Consider the following 12,043-nt stretch of genomic DNA (forward strand, 5'->3'; position numbering starts at 1 on the left):
ATCTCACGGTCGGCCAACCGTGGGCACTGCCAGACCGACCAGATTTGCTGTCTCAAGGGCCGTTTTTCCATCTGAATTCTGCGGCCCTCAACCTGACTGTGTGGCCATTGAGTCCTGGATCCTAGCGTCTTCAGGATTATCTCAAGAGGTCATTGCCACTATGAGACAGGCTAGGAAACCAACGTCCGCCAAGATCTACCACAGGACGTGGAAAATATTCCTGTCGTGGTGCTCTGCTCAGGGGTTTTCTCCCTGGCCATTTGCCTTGCCCACTTTTCATCTCAATCAGGACAACTCCTTACCCTCGTTTTGTCCTCATCCAGTTCACCAATGTGAAAAGGATTTGCACTTGTTAGATCTGGTGAGAGCACTCAGACTCTACATTTCTCGTACGGCGCCCCTGCGCCGCTCGGATGCACTCTTTGTCCTTGTCGCTGGCCAGCGTAAAGGGACACAAGCTTCCAAGTCAACCCTGGCTCGGTGGATCAAGGAACCAATTCTCGAAGCTTACCGTTCCTCGGGGCTTCCGGTTCCCTCAGGACTGAAGGCCCATTCTACCAGGGCCGTGGGAGCGTCCTGGACCTTGTGACACCAGGCTACGGCTCAGCAGGTGTGTCAGGCAGCTACCTGGTCGAGCCTGCACACTTTCACGAAACACTATCAGGTGCATACCTATGCTTCGGCAGATGCCAGCCTAGGTAGGCGAGTCCTTCAGGCGGCAGTTGCCCACCTGTAGGACGGAGCCGTTACGGCTCTATTATGAGGTATTATTTACCCACCCAGGGACTGCTTTTGGACGTCCCAATTGTCTGGGTCTCCCAATAAGGAGCGACAAAGAAGAAGGGAATTTTGTTTACTTACCGTAAATTCCTTTTCTTCTAGCTCCAATTGGGAGACCCAGCACCCGCCCCTGTTTTTGTATACACATGTTGTTCATGTTAAATGGTTTCAGTTCTCCGATATTCCTTCGGATTGAATTTACTTTAAACCAGTTTATAATTTTTTCCTCCTTCGGGCTTTTGCACCAAAACTGATGAGCCCGTGGCAGCACGGGGGGTGTATAGGCTGAAGGGGAGGGGCTTTACACTTTTAGTGTAATACTTTGTGTGGCCTCCGGAGGCATAGCTATACACCCAATTGTCTGGGTCTCCCAATTGGAGCTAGAAGAAAAGGAATTTACGGTAAGTAAACAAAATTCCCTTCTTTGGTGCACTACAGCATTTTTTTTTCTTTTTTGTTAATACACACCTTTTTGGAGAAACAATGTTCATAGTTGGACAAAGCTCAGAAAGTCTAAAACAGGCTAATTTCACACTTGCGTTGAACGGCATCCGTTGCATTGCGTTTTGTGATTGATGAAACGGATGTGTTTCATATAATGGCACAACGGATGCAACGGATCATACAAAACAACGGAAGGCTTTTTTACAGTTTTACCGGCAGCAGACTATTGTGAACAATCAGCTGATCACCCGACTGCCGGGCGCTCAGCTGAGAGCTCTCACATGCCGGCAGCCGGGCGCTCAGCTGAGAGCTCTCACATGCCGGCAGCCGGGCGCTCAGCTGAGAGCTCTCACATGCCGGCGGCCGGGCGCTCAGCTGAAAGCTCTCACATGCTGGCAGCCGGGCGCTCAGCTGAGAGCTCTCACATGCCGGCGGCCGGGCGCTCAGCTGAGCGCTCTCAATAGCCGGCGGCCGGGCGCTCAGCCGAGCGCTCTCACATGCCGGCGGCCGGGCGCTCAGCCGAGAGCTCTCACATGCCGCCGGGCGCTCAGCTGAGAGCTCTCATGTGCCGGCGGCCGGGCGCTCAGCTGAGAGCCCACACGTGTCGGCGGCCGGGCGCTCAGCTGAGAGCTCTCACATGCCGGCGGCCGGGAACTCAGCTGAATGTTCGGCCACTGAGAGACAAAATAAAGTTTCTGTGATTAAAAAAAAAAAAAAAAATGGAGCATGCGCAGTGAAAGAGGATTCTGCCGCTCAAAAAACGTTACATACTGCGTTTCTTCCGCCCGGCGGACGCAACGTCGGCCAGCAGAAGCAACGCAGGTACTTTTGGCACAATCCGTCATCCATACAAGTCTATGGGAAACAGCAGAATCCGTTAACAGATTCCGCTGTTTTCCAAAAGGGCGGATTGTGACTGAAGGAAATTAACGCAAGTGTGAAAGTAGCCTAAATGTGATACAAGACCATTTATTGCTGCAAACTGCGCCAGAATTTTGTTAAATTTTGCTCAGTAAATTACCCCAGTGCAGTTACTCTAGGTCACCAGACCACTGCTTATATGGCTTTGCCCAATTTTTTTCTGGAAATAGATTGGGGCACAGCATGGCGAGTGAAATCCTTGTATAATTGTATTACACAAACTGCTCCAGTTATTTCCAAGAATGATGTTAATGGCGGCAGCAGTAGGAAACATATCGATTGCGGCATTGTCTACCTGATGCTTTGTCCTATAGCCTCATGTTTTGTAAAGGGGAGAGCAAGCGGCTGTCATCAAATTAAATTTTGACTGATTCTACTAATTCTATAAAATAATTGGGATTGGTAAGCCGCCCCCATATTGTGATAAGGTGGGGGAATAAAGGTAGGAAGGTTGGATACTGGTACTTGTATAATATACTGGTTGTCTACTGGGGACGCAGCCATCCGATTTGCTCATAGGCTCCGGTTATACTTCAGAAACTGCTCCGATAAGTGGGATTGTACTTGTGTCTGTGCTTTTCTTGCAAGGATTGATGCACCATGGTCTCCAGCGTTAGGCGCTCGTGTGCCTCCTGCATATAAGCATTTTAGGTGACTCCCTAGATTATGTTGTCCATTCTTGCAAAATGAGGAGTTCTTTCTTTTTGATTGCCAACCACATTTGCAGATTTTATATTGTTGACTTCATGGATAGGCTGTTAAGGCCGGAGATTTATACACAGGTGACAGGGCCAAGGTTTGCTGTACACCACTGCTAAATGGCAGCATAACTCGGGTACAACTTGCAAGGAGCCGCCACAAAAAAAAAAACAACCCAAAAACTTGTCACAGTATCTAAGAATTGCAATGCGATCTCATTGAGCTGCATTCTGTCAGGGAGCCAACTTTGCCTCTCCCCCGACTTGCCTAAATATCATGGATTGTAGTCACAGATGACCAACTTGGAGTGAGGCCTTCAAAATAACTAGCAGCTCACCAGTATGTGTATATACAGTGGGTACAGAAAGTATTCAGACCCCTTTAAATTTTTCACTTTGTTACATTGCAGCCATTTGGGTAAATTCAAAAAAGTTCATTTTTTTTCTCATTAATGTACACTCTGCACCCCATCTTGCCAGAAACTAGAAATGTTTGCAAATTTATTAAACAAGAAAAACATATCTCATGGTCATAAGCATTCAGACCCTTTGCTCAGTATTGAGTAGACGCTCCCTCCTTTTGAGCTAGTACAGCCATGAGTCTTCCTGGGAATGATGCAACAAGTTTTTCACCCCTGGATTTGGGGATCCTCGGCCATTCTTCCTTGCAGATCATCTCCAGTTCCGTCAGGTTGGATGGTGAACGTTGGTGGACGCTATGTTCAGGTCTCTCCAGAGATGCTCAACTGGGTTTAGGTCAGGGCTCTGGCTGGGCGGGTCAAGAATGGTCACAGTTGTTCTGAAGCCACTACTTTTGTTATTTTAGCTGTGTGCTTAGGGTCATTGTCTTGTTGGAAGGTGAATCTTCGGCCAAGTCTGAGGTCCAGAGCACTCTGGAAGAGGTTTTCTTCCAGGATATCTCTGTACTTGGCCGCATTCATCTTTCCTTCAATTGCAACCAGTTGTCCTGTCCCTGCTGCTGAAAAACACGCCCATAGCATGATGCTGCCACCACCATGTTTCACTGTTGGGATTGTATTGGGCAGGTGATGAGCAGTGCCTGGTTTTCTCCACACATACCACTTAAAATTATCACCAAAAAGTTCTCTCTCGCCTTATTGGGGGGGACAGGACCATGGGTGCGGGATAGTCCTTTGTCCCCCATTGAAGGCTCAGAGAAAAAGATTTTACGGTGAGTACACAAAAATCTTACTATCTTCGTCTCATCAGACCAGAGAATCCTATTTCTCATAGTCTGGGAGTCCTTCATGTGTTTTTGCAAACAATTCGGACTTTCATGTGTATTGCACTGAGGAGAGGCTTCCATCGGACCACTCGCAGTGATAGTTGGGAGAAAGTTCTACAAAGGCATCTCCCTACTGCATCTCTGGAGCTCAGCCACAGTGATCTTGGGGTTCTTTACTTCTCCCACAATTGCTCAGTTTGGCTGGACGGCCAGGTCTAGGAAGAGTTCTAGTGGTCCCAAACTTCTTCCATTTAAGGATTATGGAGGCCACTGTGCTCCTAGGAACCTTGAATACTGCAGAAATTATTTTGTAACCTTGGCCAGATCTGTGCCTTGCCACAATTGTCTCTGAGCTCCTTGGGTAGTTCCTTTTGACCTCATTATCATTTGGTCTGACATGCACTCTGAGCTGTTAGGACTTGGTTTGGAAAAGCATACACCTGTCTATATAAGACCTATCCATTTAATTAAAACACAGCTGGACTCAATGAAGGAGTAAAACCATCTCCAGGAGGATCACAAGGAAATGGACAGCATGTGACTTAATGAGTGTCTGGGCAAAGGGTCTGAATACTGATGACCATGTGATATGTTTTTCTTGGTTAAAAAAAAAACTTGCAAAAATTTCTACATTTCTGTTTTTCTCTGTCAATATGGGGTGCAGAGTGTACATTGATGAGGAAAAAAATGAACTTTTTTGCATTTACCAAATGCCTGCAATCAGGGCTGTATTTTGCCTTCATGCTGCCCTAGGCACTTTAAGTGGTCGCGCCTCTTAGTGACAACGTAAAACTGAGTTTTCGCACACGACATCTCTTTAAGGCAGATCTACTCTGTAGCACACTTTAAGAAGTATCAATAAGAAACGAAGGGCACTAACCCCCCCCCTCCCCCATGGGTATCACCACAGGCACATCAGAACATAGCATGAGTATAAAATATTCCCACCACACCGTCCCCACTTATATACTGTGACACTGCCCCTAATAAACTAACACCACACTGTCCTCCCTTATAAACTACTGTATATCCACCACACCTTCCTCAATTATGAAATATGATCTGTACATTGTGAGGAGGGAGCAGCATGATGTGAGGACAATGTCCCATGCATGCTGCCCCCTCCTCACAATGTCCCATGCATGCTGCCCCTCCTCACAATGTCCCATGCATGCTGCCCCCTCCTCACAAAGTCCCATGCATGCTGCCCCTCCTCACAATGTCCCATGCATGCTGCCCCCTCCTCACAGTGTCCCATGCATGCTGCTCCCTCCTCACAATGTCCCATGCATGCTGCTCCCTCCACACAATGTCCCATGAATGCTGCCCCCTCCTCACAGTGTCCCATGCATGCTGCCCCCTCCTCACAATGTCCCATGCATGCTGCTCCCTCCTCACAATGTCCCATGCATGCTGCCCCCTCCTCACAATGTCCCATGCATGCTGCCCCTCCTCACAATGTCCCATGCATGCTGCCCCCTCCTCACAAAGTCCCATGCATGCTGCCCCTCCTCACAATGTCCCATGCATGCTGCCCCCTCCTCACAGTGTCCCATGCATGCTGCTCCCTCCTCACAATGTCCCATGCATGCTGCTCCCTCCACACAATGTCCCATGAATGCTGCCCCCTCCTCACAGTGTCCCATGCATGCTGCCCCCTCCTCACAATGTCCCATGCATGCTGCTCCCTCCTCACAATGTCCCATGCATGCTGCCCCCTCCTCACAATGTCCCATGCATGCTGCTCCCTCCTCACAATGTCCCATGCATGCTGCCCCCTCCTCACAGTGTCCCATGCATGCTGCCCCCTCCTCACAATGTCCCATGCATGCTGCTCCCTCCTCACAATGTCCCATGCATGCTGCCCCCTCCTCACAATGTCCCATGCATGCTGCCCCCTCCTCACAATGTCCCATGCATGCTGCTCCCTCCACACAATGTCCCATGCATGCTGCTCCCTCCACACAATGTCCCATGAATGCTGCCCCCTCCTCACAATGTCTCATGCATGCTGCTCCCTCCTCACAATGTCCCATGCATGCTGCTCCCTCCTCACAATGTCCCATGCATGCTGCCTTCCTCTTTTCCATAATGAGACCGTCATGTAGCCCCACTCATGCTAAGACCACCACACTAACGCTTATGCTGAGATCCCCCCCCCACACACACACACTACCCCACTCTTGATATTGACTCCCCTACATTGCTCCACTCCATACTGATCCCACACATGCTGCCCCTTCTCCATAATGAGCTCCCAATGCTGCCCCCCTCATTCTGAGTCCTTACACTCCCCCCACCCAATCGATTTTGTCATTGCACTATCCCTCATCACTTGTCCTCTGTCTCTAGCATTAGCCCCTCTCTCCCACTCCCCCAGCATCAGCCTCTCTCCCCCAGCATCAGCCTTTGCCTCCCCCCAGCCTCAGCCTGCCTCAGTCTCCGCCTCAGCCTCCCTCCAGCCTCCCCCCAGTCTCCGCCTCAGCCTCCCCCCAGCCTCAGCCTGCCTCAGTCTCCGCCTCAGCCTCCCTCCAGCCTCCCCCCAGTCTCCGCCTCAGCCTCCCCCCAGTCTCAGCCTCCCTCCAGCCTCCCCCAGTCTCCGCCTCAGCCTCCCTCCAGCCTCCCTCAGTCTCAGCCTCCCTCCAGCCTCCCCCCAGTCTCAGCCTCTGCCTCCCTCCAGCCTCCCCCCAGTCTCAGCCTCCCTCCAGCCTCCCCCCAGTCTCAGCCTCTGCCTCCCTCCAGCCTCCCCCCAGTCTCGGCCTCCCCCCAGTCTCAGCCTCCCTCCAGCCTCCCCCCAGTCTCAGCCTCCCTCCAGCCTCCCCCCAGTCTCAGCCTCCCTCCAGCCTCCCCCCAGTCTCAGCCTCCCTCCAGCCTCCCCCCAGTCCCAGCCTCTGCCTCCCTCCAGCCTCCCTCAGTCTCAGCCTCTGCCTCCTTCCAGCCTCCCCCAAGTCTCAGCCTCTGCCTCCTTCCAGCCTCCCCCAAGTCTCAGCCTCTGCCTCCCTCCAGCCTCCCCCCAGTCTCAGCCTTTGCCTCCCTCCAGTCTCAGCCTCCCTCCAGCCTCCCCCCAGTCTCAGCCTCTGCCTCCTCCCAGTCTCAGCCTCTGCCTCCCTCCAGCCTCCCCCCAGCCTCTGCCTCCCTCCAGCCTCCCCCCAGTCTCTGCCTCTGCCTCCCTCTAGCCTCCCCCCAGTCTCTGCCTCTGCCTCCTCCCAGACTCAGCCTCTTCCTCCCTCCAGCCTCCCCCCAGTCTCAGCCTCTGCCTCTCTCCAGCCTCCCCCCAGTCTCTGCCTCTCTCCAGCCTCCCCCCAGTCTCTGCCTCCCTCCAGCCTCCCCCCAGTCTCTGCCTCCCCCCAGTCTCAGCCTCTGCCTCCCTCCAGCCTCCCCCCAGTCTCAGCCTCTGCCTCCCTCCAGTCTCAGCCTCTGCCTCCCCCCAGTCTCAGCCTCTGCCTCCCTCCAGCCTCCCCCCAGTCTCAGCCTCTGCCTCCTCTCAGTCTCAGCCTCTGCCTCCCTCCAGCCTCCCCCCAGTCTCAGCCTCTGCCTCCCTCCAGCCTCCCCCCAGTCTCAGCCTCTGCCTCCCTCCAGCCACCCCCCAGTCTCAGTCTCTGCCTCCCTCCAGCCTCCCCCCAGTCTCTGCCTCTGCCTCCCTCCAGCCTCCCCCCAGTCTCTGCCTCTGCCTCCCTCCAGTCTCAGCCTCTGCCTCCTCCCAGTCTCAGCCTCTGCCTCCTCCCAGTCTCAGCCTCTGCCTCCTCCCAGTCTCAGCCTCTGCCTCCTCCCAGTCTCAGCCTCTGCCTCCTCCCAGTCTCAGCCTCTGCCTCCCTCCAGCCTCCCCCGTCTCAGCCTCTGCCTCCCTCCAGCCTCCCCCTAGTCTCAGCCTCCCTCCAGCCTCCCCCCAGTCTCAGCCTTCCCCCAGTCTCAGCCTCTGCCTCCCTCCAGCCTCCCTCAGTCTCAGCCTCTGCCTCCCTCCAGCCTCCCCCCAGTCTCAGCCTCTGCCTCCTCCCAGTCTCAGCCTCTGCCTCCCTCCAGCCTCACCCCAGTCTCAGCCTCTGCCTCCCTTCAGCCTCCCCCCAGTCTCAGCCTCTGCCTCTCTAGCCTACCCCCAGTCTCTGCCTCTGCCTCCCTCCAGCCTCCCCCCCAGTCTCAGCCTCTGCCTCCCTCCAGCCAACCCCCAGTCTCAGCCTCTGCCTCCCTCCAGCCTCCCCCCAGTCTCAGCCTCTGCCTCCCTCTAGCCTCCCCCCAGTCTCTGCGTCTGCCTCCCTCCAGCCTCAGCCTCTGCCTCCCTCCAGCCTCCCCCTAGTCTCTGCCTCTGCCTCCCTCCAGCCTCCCCCCCAGCCTCTGCCTCCCTCCAGCCTCCCCCGTCTCAGCCTCTGCCTCCCTCCAGTCTCAGCCTCCCTCCAGCCTCCTCCCAGTCTCAGCCTCTGCCTCCTCCCAGTCTCAGCCTCTGCCTCCTCCCAGTCTCAGCCTCTGCCTCCTCCCAGTCTCAGCCTCTGCCTCCGCCTCCCTCCAGCCTCCCCCCAGTCTCAGCCTCTGCCTCCCTCCAGCCTCCCCCTAGTCTCTGCCTCTGCCTCCCCCCAGCCTCTGCCTCCCTCCAGCCTCCCCCCAGTCTCAGCCTCTGCCTCCCTCCAGTCTCAGCCTCTGCCTCCCTCCAGCCTCCTCCCAGTCTCAGCCTCTGCCTCCTCCCAGTCTCAGCCTCTGCCTCCTCCCAGTCTCAGCCTCTGCCTCCTCCCAGTCTCAGCCTCTGCCTCCGCCTCCCTCCAGCCTCCCCCGTCTCAGCCTCTGCCTCCCTCCAGCCTCCCCCTAGTCTCTGCCTCCCTCCAGCCTCCCCCCAGTCTCAGCCTCTGCCTCTCTCTAGCCTCCCCCCAGTCTGTCTCTGCCTCCCCCCCAGTCCCAGCCTCTGCCTCCCTCCAGCCAACCCCCAGTCTCAGCCTCCCCCAGTCTCAGCCTCTGCCTCCCTCCAGCCTCCCCCCAGTCTCAGCCTCTGCCTCCTCCCAGTCTCAGCCTCTGCCTCCCTCCAGCCTCACCCCAGTCTCAGCCTCTGCCTCCCTCCAGCCTCACCCCAGTGTCAGCCTCTGCCTCCCTCCAGCCTCCCCCCAGTCTCAGCCTCTGCCTCCCTCTAGCCTCCCCCCAGTCTCAGCCTCTGCCTCCCTCCAGCCTCCCCCCAGTCTCAGCCTCTGCCTCCCTCCAGCCTCCCCCCAGTCTCAGCCTCTGCCTCCCTCCAGCCTCCCTCAGTCTCAGCCTCTGCCTCCCCCCAGCCTCCCTCAGTCTCAGCCTCTGCCTCCCTCCAGCCTCCCTCAGTCTCAGCCTCTGCCTCCCTCCAGCCTCCCCCCAGTCTCAGCCTCTGCCTCCTCCCAGTCTCAGCCTCTGCCTCCCTCCAGCCTCACCCCAGTCTCAGCCTCTGCCTCCCTCCAGCCTCACCCCAGTCTCAGCCTCTGCCTCCCTCCAGCCTCACCCCAGTCTCAGCCTCTGCCTCCCTCCAGCCTCCCCCCAGTCTCAGCCTCTGCCTCCCTCCAGCCTCACCCCAGTCTCAGCCTCTGCCTCCCTCCAGCCTCCCCCCAGTCCCAGCCTCTGCCTCCCTCCAGCCAACCCCCAGTCTCAGCCTCCCTCAGTCTCAGCCTCTGCCTCCCTCCAGCCTCCCCCCAGTCTCAGCCTCTGCCTCCCTCTAGCCTCCCCCCAGTCTCTGCCTCTGCCTCTCTCTAGCCTCCCCCCAGTCTGTCTCTGCCTCCCCCCCAGTCCCAGCCTCTGCCTCCCTCCAGCCAACCCCCAGTCTCAGCCTCCCTCAGTCTCAGCCTCTGCCTCCCTCCAGCCTCCCCCCAGTCTCAGCCTCTGCCTCCTCCCAGTCTCAGCCTCTGCCTCCCTCCAGCCTCACCCCAGTCTCAGCCTCTGCCTCCCTCCAGCCTCACCCCAGTGTCAGCCTCTGCCTCCCTCCAGCCTCCCCCCAGTCTCAGCCTCTGCCTCCCTCTAGCCCCCCCCAGTCTCTGCCTCTGCCTCCCTCCAGCCTCCCCCCAGTCTCAGCCTCTGCCTCCCTCCAGCCTCCCTCAGTCTCAGCCTCTGCCTCCCCCCAGTCTCAGCCTCTGCCTCCTCCCAGTCTCAGCCTCTGCCTCCCTCCAGCCTCCCCCCAGTCTCAGCCTCTGCCTCCCTCTAGCCTCCCCCCAGTCTCTGCGTCTGCCTCCCTCCAGCCTCAGCCTCCCTCCAGCCTCCCCCTAGTCTCTGCCTCTGCCTCCCTCCAGCCTCCCCCCAGCCTCTGCCTCCCTCCAGCCTCCCCCCAGTCTCAGCCTCTGCCTCCCTCCAGCCTCCTCCCAGTCTCAGCCTCTGCCTCCTCCCAGACTCAGCCTCTGCCTCCGCCTCCCTCCAGCCTCCCCCCAGTCTCAGCCTCTGCCTCCCTCCAGCCTTTCCCTAGTCTCAGCCTCCCTCCAGCCTCCCCCCAGTCTCAGCCTCTGCCTCCCTCCAGCCTCACCCCAGTCTCAGCCTCTGCCTCCCTCCAGCCTCCCCCCAGTCTCAGCCTCTGCCTCTCTCTAGCCTCCTCCCAGTCTCTGCCTCTGCCTCCCTCCAGCCTCCCCCGTCTCAGCCTCTGCCTCCTCCCAGTCTCAGCCTCTGCCTCCCTCCAGTCTCCCCCCAGTCTCAGCCTCTGCCTCTCTCTAGCCTCCTCCCAGTCTCTGCCTCTGCCTCCCTCCAGCCTCCCCCGTCTCAGCCTCTGCCTCCTCCCAGTCTCAGCCTCTGCCTCCCTCCAGCCTCCCCCCAGTCTCTGCCTCCCTCCAGCCTCCCCCCAGTCTCTGCCTCCCTCCAGCCTCCCCCCAGTCTCTGCCTCCCTCCAGTCTCCGCCTCCCTCCAACCTCCCCCCAGTCTCAGCCTCCCCCAGTCTCAGCCTCCCTCCAGCCTCCCCCCAGTCTCAGCCTCTGCCTCCCCCCAGTCTCAGCCTCCCTCCAGCCTCCCCCCAGTCTCAGCCTCTGTCTCCCTCCAGCCTCCCCCCAGTCTCGGCCTCTGCCTCCCTCCAGTATCAGCCTTTGCCCCCCCCCCCCCCCCGCATGCGCAGATCTCCGGTCTGCATTAGAGACACCCCCACGCTCCTTATGAGTCCACTTACCTGCTCCAGTGCCCGCCGCCATCTTCCTGGCTCACGTGAGTATCCTCTTCTGACACCGGCTTCCATCACGGCGTCCTCCGCGGCGTCCTGCTGTGAGCTCTGCATGTGACGTCCACACAGCAGTGGACGTAGCACAGAGGAAGGAGCTGATTGGCGTGCGCCTGTGACCCCGGAAGTGCAGGCGCCGGCAGTTCCGGGGTCACTCAGCTCCCTGTGCTCGGCGGCCGCAAAAAAAATTTATTTTTTTTTTGCTGCCAGAAGGTGCCGCCCTCCACAACCTGCCGCCCCAGGCACCGGACCACGGGTGCCTAATGTTAAATACGGTCCTGCCTGCAATGAAAGTGAAAAATTTAAAGGGGTCTGAATACTTTCCGTACCCACTGTAAAACCTATTGCAGGCTATGATAAAAAAAAAAGTTATTTTTCAGTGTATTATATTAGTCTCATCCATTTAATGTCAGGCGGCTCCTGCAGCCATCCACTATCCAGATGTGACTGCTCTGACCATGGTTTAATGGGAACATTTTCAGCAGCTTCACTTGATAGCAGATGATAGATTCTGGTTTGTAAAGGGATCCACATAACCCTGTTGTAAATCTGAATTGTGCTACCTATTCAGTACCCAGTAAGCACATAACATACTACATTGCCAGCAGCAGCCATGTTCTGTATGGGTCGCCACTTTCCATATTCCCTGAATGGCATATTAACAGGGGTTATTCCATCATGGGCTCGTATACTCTTAATGTAGGTTCTGAATTTACATCCCATCTAGTGATGTGCAGACACAATGATACACGGGACCGGCAGGTCCAACCAGGTTAAAAAAAAAACCAAAACCTAAAACCTGGAACGGGTCCGGAATTGATCCCAGATATC

Source organism: Anomaloglossus baeobatrachus, chromosome 8 (genome assembly GCF_048569485.1).
Source record: "Anomaloglossus baeobatrachus isolate aAnoBae1 chromosome 8, aAnoBae1.hap1, whole genome shotgun sequence".
Taxonomy (NCBI): Eukaryota; Metazoa; Chordata; class Amphibia; order Anura; family Aromobatidae; genus Anomaloglossus; species Anomaloglossus baeobatrachus.